The 8,209-nt window shown below is 50.7% G+C and overlaps 1 protein-coding gene across 5 annotated transcripts in view; it reads right to left on the reverse strand.

The window, feature by feature from the left end:
* ANKRD11 (ankyrin repeat domain 11) overlaps window positions 1-6,869 on the reverse strand; it is a 234,416-nt gene extending 227,547 nt beyond the window's left edge. For all 5 annotated transcript variants that reach the window (XR_013347705.1, XR_013347704.1, XM_077831391.1 and 2 more), the window contains exon 1: window positions 6,553-6,869. The gene's annotated coding sequence lies outside the window, so the exon portion shown is untranslated. The remainder of the gene's footprint in view (window positions 1-6,552) is intronic.
* Window positions 6,870-8,209: the final 1,340 nt, after the last annotated feature.

The raw sequence follows: 8,209 nt of genomic DNA on the forward strand, positions 1-8,209 counted from the left end.
TCAACCCTGACCTAGAAAATAACCAACACTTTCTTCTAGCTACAAGAGCTAATTCACTCTGAGCCCTTATTCACCCATGGTATAAAGGGCTATTGCACACTTCATTTACGTGGGGTAGCATCTGCTAAATTCTAAACCTGAACTCATTGCATTTTTGGCCTCTTCTCACTCTTGTTAATCCACTGACTGGAACAATTAAAGACTTATTCACATGAACTTATAAGGAAAGATGAGGACTAAGCAGAAATGGATCCATTTCTCTAAGGAGAGCTCTGAAACCTGCTGAGAGTTTGTACATTCGTATTATCAAAGCTCTGAGGATCAACAAAAACCTAAGCCAGTGTTTCCTATTCATAAGAGCTTGTGAACCAACTGTAGCAGCAAGAACAGAGAGGGAATACAGTGTCTGAATGAGGCCAGAGGCCTTCCCAACTGATAGCATATACTGCATGGTTCTTCCCAATCTATTTCACCGTATGGTGCAGGACAACAGAGCTCCTTATAGCAGTGGTTCTCAAAGCCGGTCCGCCGCTTGTTCAGGGAAAGCCCCTGGCGCGCCGGACCGGTTTGTTTACCTGCCGCGTCCGCAGGTTCGGCTGATCACGGCTCCCACTGGCCACTGTTCGCCGCTCCAGGCCAATGGGGGCTGCAGGAAGTTGCGCAGGCCAAGGGACGTGCTGGCTGCCGCTTCCCGCAGCCCCCATTGGCCTGGAGCGGCGAACAGTGGCCAGTGGGAGCCGCAATCGGCTGAACCTGCGGACGCGGCAGGTAAACAAACCAGTCCGGCACGCCAGGGGCTTTCCCTGAACAAGCGGCGGACCGGCTTTGAGAACCACTGCCTTATAGGAGCTCAAAGGGTCACTGCACCTTAAAAATTCAACACATCAACTCGCTAACCTCATTAGAAAGAATATCAGCAACTTGTGTTTTAAAAATTTGGACGGGCACATGACAAAGCAAAATAGTGTCACAAACTGAGCCCAATATGGAAAACCTGTAGGAGTATGGTAAACGGAAGAGTCTGGTCTAGTTACTTATGAGGTTCACCATTTCCACCAATGGTTAGAAAGCCCCATGGCTCACCTGTCACTCTCTCTCAGATTAGCTAAAGTATATGTAAGTGTTCAACCATCCCCACATCTGAGACTACTGGATAGCTTGCCTAAAATCTCTAGGAAGCCTCAAAGAATAGAAGAGGCAGGAAATAAGAGTAAACAGTGGGATTCTTGGTAACAGAAGCTTCTGATAACACTGACTGAATTTTCTCTCTCATTCCCCAATTACTCATTTTAGTTATTAAAAAGAACTCAAACACAGACAATCATCCTAAGGACTCATGTAAAGAAAAAAAGAGTTTGAAGATGCCACTAACAGTCTTAATGGATCTCAATGATGGGAAATGAATCTTGAAAGCCATCAGATCAAAGCAAGATCTTTTGTGTGTGAGGACTGTTACTCTTGGAGCCACAGAACTTAACACCATCTTTAAAAAATATTTTGCTCAAATAAATGAAGCAGCAGTCTCTCATCAGTCAAGTGGTATGGATCTTTTATGGGATTGGCATCCTACTTGCAGGATAAAAACTAAAGCAGGTTTGGAGATAGCTCACTCAGGCGGTGGAAGTTTCACAAACTGAAGTAATGCTGCTTGCCTTTTTCACCAGAGAATGTTTTGGACAGGTTTTCCTCTTCTACTAGCATTTAAGTGACTTTGTTTGTTTTGCAAGTTTGTAAAGATTAATTGTATTTATTAGAGGTGGACACCACTCACAACTGGGTCACAAGTGAATAGTAAGGATGAACTGATATATTATCAAACAATAGGCTTCAATAACCTGAAATTAAGATTACAACTATCTTAATTACATAAGGGAAGGTACTTGAAAATGCTGTAATTTTCTCAACATTATAAAAGTCTGAAAATTCAAGGTGCTGTTAAAGTCAAACAGCATTAACTCTGACCTCAAGTATTAACAACTTTCCATCCTCATAACCCACTGCACATTACAATGTAAAATAGAGACATTTTGATTAAGGAGGTTTTAATAAGCCCATGGCTGTATAAATCCACTTTGTGTACTGTGTGCCTGTGACACCAAGTAATTCGAGTCCATATGATTTCTCACTACCCTGCACCCATGGCACATAAGTTATATAATACTTGGCTCAGACCTTAAGAGGTATGTTGTAGCCCCAGATACAGAAACTACATGCCCATGCTCAGTCTAGTTGCAAAACAACATATTTAAAAGCAGCATATGTATTCGTCCCTGCAAAATTTCAAACAAATTGGTTTAAATTAAGTACAATTAAAGTTTATAATAAAACACTAATCTCAACCTTAACTAAGGAGAAAAGGAATCTCTCTCCTTAATCTCATTTAACAGGTGTAATAGCTGTAATGCTCATACATGTTAGCATGACAACAGACAAGCTGCCTTTACTGCATTCTCACCAGCTAAATAAAATGAAGAAAAAAAGCAGCCAATGAATATACCATTAGAATAACTACCATCTAACTCAGGGGTGGGCAAACTACGGCCCGCGGGCTGGATCCGGCCCCTCAGGGCTTTGGATCCAGCCCGCAGGATTGCCCCCCGTGGTGTCGCAAGCCCTGTGCCACTCTCAGAAGCAGCCGGCACCACATACCTGGGGCCTGGTGGGTGGGGGCAGAGGGCTTTGTGCATTGCCCTTGCCTCCAGGCACCGCCCTCCCCCCGCAACTCCCACTGGCCAGGAACGGGGAACCGCAGCCAATGGGAGCTTTGGGGGAGGTACCTGGAGGCTTGGTAAGGGCAGCACGCGGAGCCATGTGCGCTGTACCCTCCCCCAGAGCCACGCAGGGACATAATTCTGGCCGCTTCCCAGAACAGTACGGCATGGGGCCAGGGCAGGCATGCAGGGAGCCTGCCCTGGCCCCGGTGCGCGCTGCTACCACCCCGAAGCCACTTTAGGTAAGCAGCGTTGGGCCGGAGCCCGAACTTCTCCTGCACCCCACACCCCAACTCCCTGCCTGCACCCCAACTCCCTGCCCTGAGCCCCGTCACACCCCAACCCCCTGCCCTGAGCTCCCTCCCACAGTCCACACCCCTCCTGCACCCCTGCCCTGAGCCTCCACCTGCACAATGCACCCCTCCTCTGTCCCAATCCCCTGCCCTGAGCCTGTTCCTGCACACTGCACCCCATCCCACACCCCTCACTCCCTCCCACACCCCAACCCCCTGCCCCAACCCTGCATACAATTTCCCCACCCAGATGTGGCCCTCGGCCCAAAAAGTTTGCCCACCCCGATCTAACTATTTCCAAACATATTGGATTTGCTGTTGTGGGATCTATTGGTATCCGTGAGGCATTTGCAAAGCAATCCACCACCATAGTATTTCAGTACCAAGGGACAGTTATAATCTATATTGCAGTCCATCATGGAATACCTGAAATTCAACTAGTCCACACAGGAGAGAGAGAGGGAAATGCTCTTAAACAACAGAAAACTGTCACCTGGGAATGTTATAAAAAACACACTCCTGGAGCCAGATTGTCCTTCAACTTTTGTCTCCTTTGAAAAATTTTTCCATAGTAATTAGAACTTCCAATTTTTATTGAACCTCCAGAATAAGAGGAATGCCCCATCCCTAAAAAAATTTATTTTCGAACCCATGAGAATATACATATGGTGTAAGCAGTTTTTAAATAGTGCAGATTCTTCACTTTACAGTAATGCTGAAAATGCAGTTTTTTCTAATTTACCTCCATTATTCAGTGGCTCTAAAGAAGTCCTATAACATTCATCGTTGTAGGCGTCAAAATGTAGTTGGGTGGTCAGTAAGACCTAGGAGTCTCAAATTATCCTGTTACGATGCTTACGTATGTAAACTATTGGTCTGCTTTTTATGATACAAAGTCAGACAAAAAATTTTAAGCCTACATCTGAAAAACATGACACTGCCAAGCCTTAAAGGAAACAAAATGGACTAAACGCAAAAAAAAAGTATCCATCTTAGTACCCTTCTTTCCAATATATTTACAGAACAAAATGCCATTTTTTATTCTGTGTGTAATTACACAGTTAAAATAACCACCACCTATAGTAAGTAATCCATCTCGTTTACCGAGGGAGCAAACGTTGGTGAAGTATGATCAACGTGACTAGTCTACACTGACCCTAGAGAAACACACGTGCCTGCTCTACTGAACAGCATAAGGGTGCACGACAAAACTCTCAAAAGGAGGGAAACTATACAAGACTTTGTCCACTTTATTTTATATTCTACTTATGTTCTAAGCAGCTACCTTTCATCCATTTTCAAATTATACAAAGCTGCTTCTAAAACTGAAAGGTATAATCTAAACAGGTGCTCTGTCACACATGCAAAAAAACCAACACCATAACATCAATGCAAATTTGTATTTCCTTCTCACCAATGCTCCCACCCACAAAACCAACATAGGGACAACTTGTCAAAGTAAAAATAAAATACATTACAATATTATGAGACTAGAAAGAGGTGCATAAGTGGAAAATAAAAGTATACGAATATCGAGTTTGAGATTCACAACTGGACACTTCTAACTTCACTGCTACCAAAAACAACTCCCCTTGGAGACAGGAAAAATTCAGTTAATCATTTGGATCACATTTAGATAAGAAGATGGAGAGGGGCCAACCATTTAGATTTAAAAAAACAGCTTCACACTAGAACAAAAGCACTTGAACGAATCATAGAACACAAAACACCTACAGAGTAACCAACATGCCAAGGAAGGTAGTATCTAAATTCCTAGGCCTCCTCCAATACTCACTACTAAGAGTAATCAGTATCTGTGTGGCCCCAAATAGATAGAGTTCCACAGAACCTCCCACACAAAAATATAGATTGCTCTATAGAAAGATCTGCCACTAACTGAACCCTTCCCAAAGAACAAAACAGGTCATACCACTTCAGCACTGATGTTTCATTAGCATATCAAACAATATGCTTAAGAATTTCTCTCTTCAGACATGGAGAGGGAGTCAAATATGGATCATATTTCACTTTCTCTGTAATAATTATGCATTTATACTGTAACCCACTGTTACCATTCAAAAGTGTCGCACTGTACACCTTTTATTTGGGGACTCCTCTACCACTTGAAAGGGACAGAATCAACTTATTCTTATTAACTAATGACAAAAAAATCTAGTTCCTGATAGAACACACTTTAAACAACATGACACATTTAAAAAACTTTTTAAAATGCACACGGGTTGCTTTCTAAGGTTTTTTTTTTTTCCTTTCTTTCTTTCCAGAAAAGGAAGAACATGGGAAACAGTGAATGTGACTATATACAAAAGTGTGTCAAACTGATTAAACAGCACAGAAAAACATGTAATTAACAACCTTCCTTCAGTCAGAAGTTTCAAGTAATTATAGCAGTTACTAAATAGTCAAATAAATATGATTTTCAAGTTGACATTGTCCCTTTAACATCCTTGTCTAACTGACAAAACTATCCTGTCTATGCCCAGTTTCTGGAGTCATCTCAGAAGATTAATTTTGCTTTAAGGATACTGTTTGGGATTTGTTTTCACTGTCTATAGGGCCAGGTTCCTGGTAGTAAGTGAGCACTTTGTGTACAAAACCACAGAAAGGGGGAGGGAGGGGAGCCCTTTCCTGCAACTAGATATCAAAACAGATCTACAACCTTAGTGTAGAAGCCAATCTGTAAACACACCAGCTCTTGTGTCTCAATGAACAGGCTGATTTTCAATCCACACACACCCCCACCCTCACAAGACAGCTGCTCTCTCTGGAAAAGGGCAGAGGGCATTGCAGGGCTCAGCTCCTCCAGGCTTCTTGGAGGGGGAAGAGACACGATTTGCCTTTATAAACATGCAATCAATCTCATGAACTAAGGGGGGTGTAAATTCTAGACTGGCAAAGTGCAGCTGTTTTTTGCTAAGGGGCAAGGCTGGAGTGCAACCCCTTCCACCAGTGCACAAAAGCTTTTCCAAGGAGAAAAATACTGAGCAATTTAGAGATTAAACAGGAAAAAAATAAATGCAGATCAACGAGCCTTGCTGGCTTCAAGCAGATCAGCTTCCCCCTCTGCACGAACAGAGCTAACGCCTACCCAGGGATGATGAAATGGGAAACGGAAATTACCATTTCAGACAACTTTTCATATTGTTTCTTCTAGCAAGTGCTACTGCCCCTCCCCCCCACCGAGGGGCTGCCCCTACCCCCCTCCCCCCGCACGGCTGTCCTTCCCCCCCCACGCACGCGCCCCCTCCCCCCCGCACCCCCTACGGGGCTGCCCCCCCCAGGCACGCACCCCCTCCCCCCCGCACCGAGGGGCTGCCCCCCCCAGGCACGCACCCCCTCCCCCCTACGGGACTGCCCCCCCCGCACGCGCCCTCTCCCCCCCGCACCGAGGGGCTCCCCCCCAGGCACGCGCCCCCTCCCCCCCCACGGGACTCCCACTGCTCCCCGCCCCGAGGCCCTTCTCTCCTACCCCGCGCTGCTCCCCGACCTCGAACCCCACTCGCCCCCCCCCAGCTCGCCCCGCTCCTCACCCCAGGTCGGTGCTGGGCGCGCAGGGCTCGGCCCCTCCTCACACGCCGTCCCCCGGCTGCAGCCTCCCGGGCGAGCGAGGCCTCCGGCTCCTCCAGCCCCGCCGCATAGGGGAGGCGGCGGGCGGGGAAGGGGGCTCGGGACCCGCCCGGCGGCGGCGGCGGCGGCCCCGGCGCGGGGAAGCGCAGGCGGCTGGGAGCGGCTGCTCGGTCGGGACCCGGCGGTGGCGGCCGGCTCTAGTGCTCGGGGCTGCGGCTGTCGCGGCGGCGCCTCCTCGCCCTGCGCTCCATGGCCCGCCAAGCTCCGTCCTCCCTCGGCGGCTGCGGCCCCCGGCTCGCCAGCGCCGCCAGCCTCGCTCCCACCCGCCGCTGAGACGCGCCTGCCCATTGGTCCGCCGCCCCGCGCCGCCCCATTGGCTGGCTCCCGGCAGGGAAAGTCCCGCACGGGGTGACACAGGCACGCCGCGCGTGGCGTCAACGGAAGACCTCCGTCCCGTTAGCGCGCGGGCGCGAGGCGGAGCCTGTTGTTATGCGCGGTGACGGCGGCGGCGGGCCCATCGGATTGGTTCATTTATCGTGACGCGGGGGCCTCCCAGGGGCTGCCTCGGGAGAGTCGCGTGAACGGCTCTTTCCGGGGCGTGGCTGCCTCGCCTCCGCTCTGCCGTAGCCTTCGGGGCCTTGTGGGCGCGAGGAAGAGGCTGCGCCGGGGACGGTGGCCGGGCCGGGGCAGGGCGGCTGCGGCCTCCCGCGGGCGCCCCGTTCGCAGCCCGCCCCAGGACCGCGGGGGGCCGGCCGCCCCGCCCGGGCCTGGCTCCCCGGGCCCCGCTGGAGGGCGGCCCCCGCTGCCCGGATGTCGCGGCTGGATCTCCGCTCGCGCAGGGGCGGGGCGCCGGCTCCAACGAGGTCCTGGGCTCCAGGGCCCGGGTCGCTTCCTTCTCCGGGCCCCGGCCCTCTGTCTCCGGTAAGGCGCTGCCTGCCCCCGGGGCCGCCCCCGGCCTGCTCGGGGACTGCCCGGGCGCGGGCCCCTAGCGTAGAAGGGCTCAGAGCCCGGCCGGGGCTATGTGAAGAGCGGGACCGGGGACAGCGGCCCAGGAGCCAGCCGGGAAGGGGCCAGGTGAGAGCTGCCTGGGGAGGAAAGGAGAGGGCCGGAGGACCATGGGGAAAAGCAAAAGGCTGATGGTGAGGACGGGCCGGAGCCGGCGAACACCTGCTGAGTGAGCGCTCAGGCAGGGTCGGCTAGGAACAACCAGCCTGGCAAGGAGGCGGTGAGCCCAGTGCAAAAGGGCCGAGGATGGGTCGGAGGGGAGGCCTGGGTGGGTGGAACACTGCAAAGCTGACTTGAAGCAGGCCTGCAGGCAACAAAGACCAGAACAAGGGGTTAGTCCTGCAAGGAGGGCCGGTCACTCAGGGCGGGTAGGGCGGGCAAGGCCTGGCTGAGTGAAATGCTGCGGGGAGTTAGCTCGTGGGAGACCTGACTTGGGGATACCAGAGAAGAGTCGGGGAAAGTGAGCAAATCTGGGAGCTGTCAGGTAGAGGGCCTGGAGGGTGGAGCCCTGGAACAAGGTGGAGAGAGTCTGGGGATGGACGCCTGGGAGGGTGAACTGGAAATGATAGCCTGGGAGGGAGCATGAAAAACTGCTGTAATGGTACCTGTTGTAGT

The sequence above is a fragment of the Eretmochelys imbricata genome, chromosome 12 (genome assembly GCF_965152235.1).
Source record: "Eretmochelys imbricata isolate rEreImb1 chromosome 12, rEreImb1.hap1, whole genome shotgun sequence".
Taxonomy (NCBI): Eukaryota; Metazoa; Chordata; order Testudines; family Cheloniidae; genus Eretmochelys; species Eretmochelys imbricata.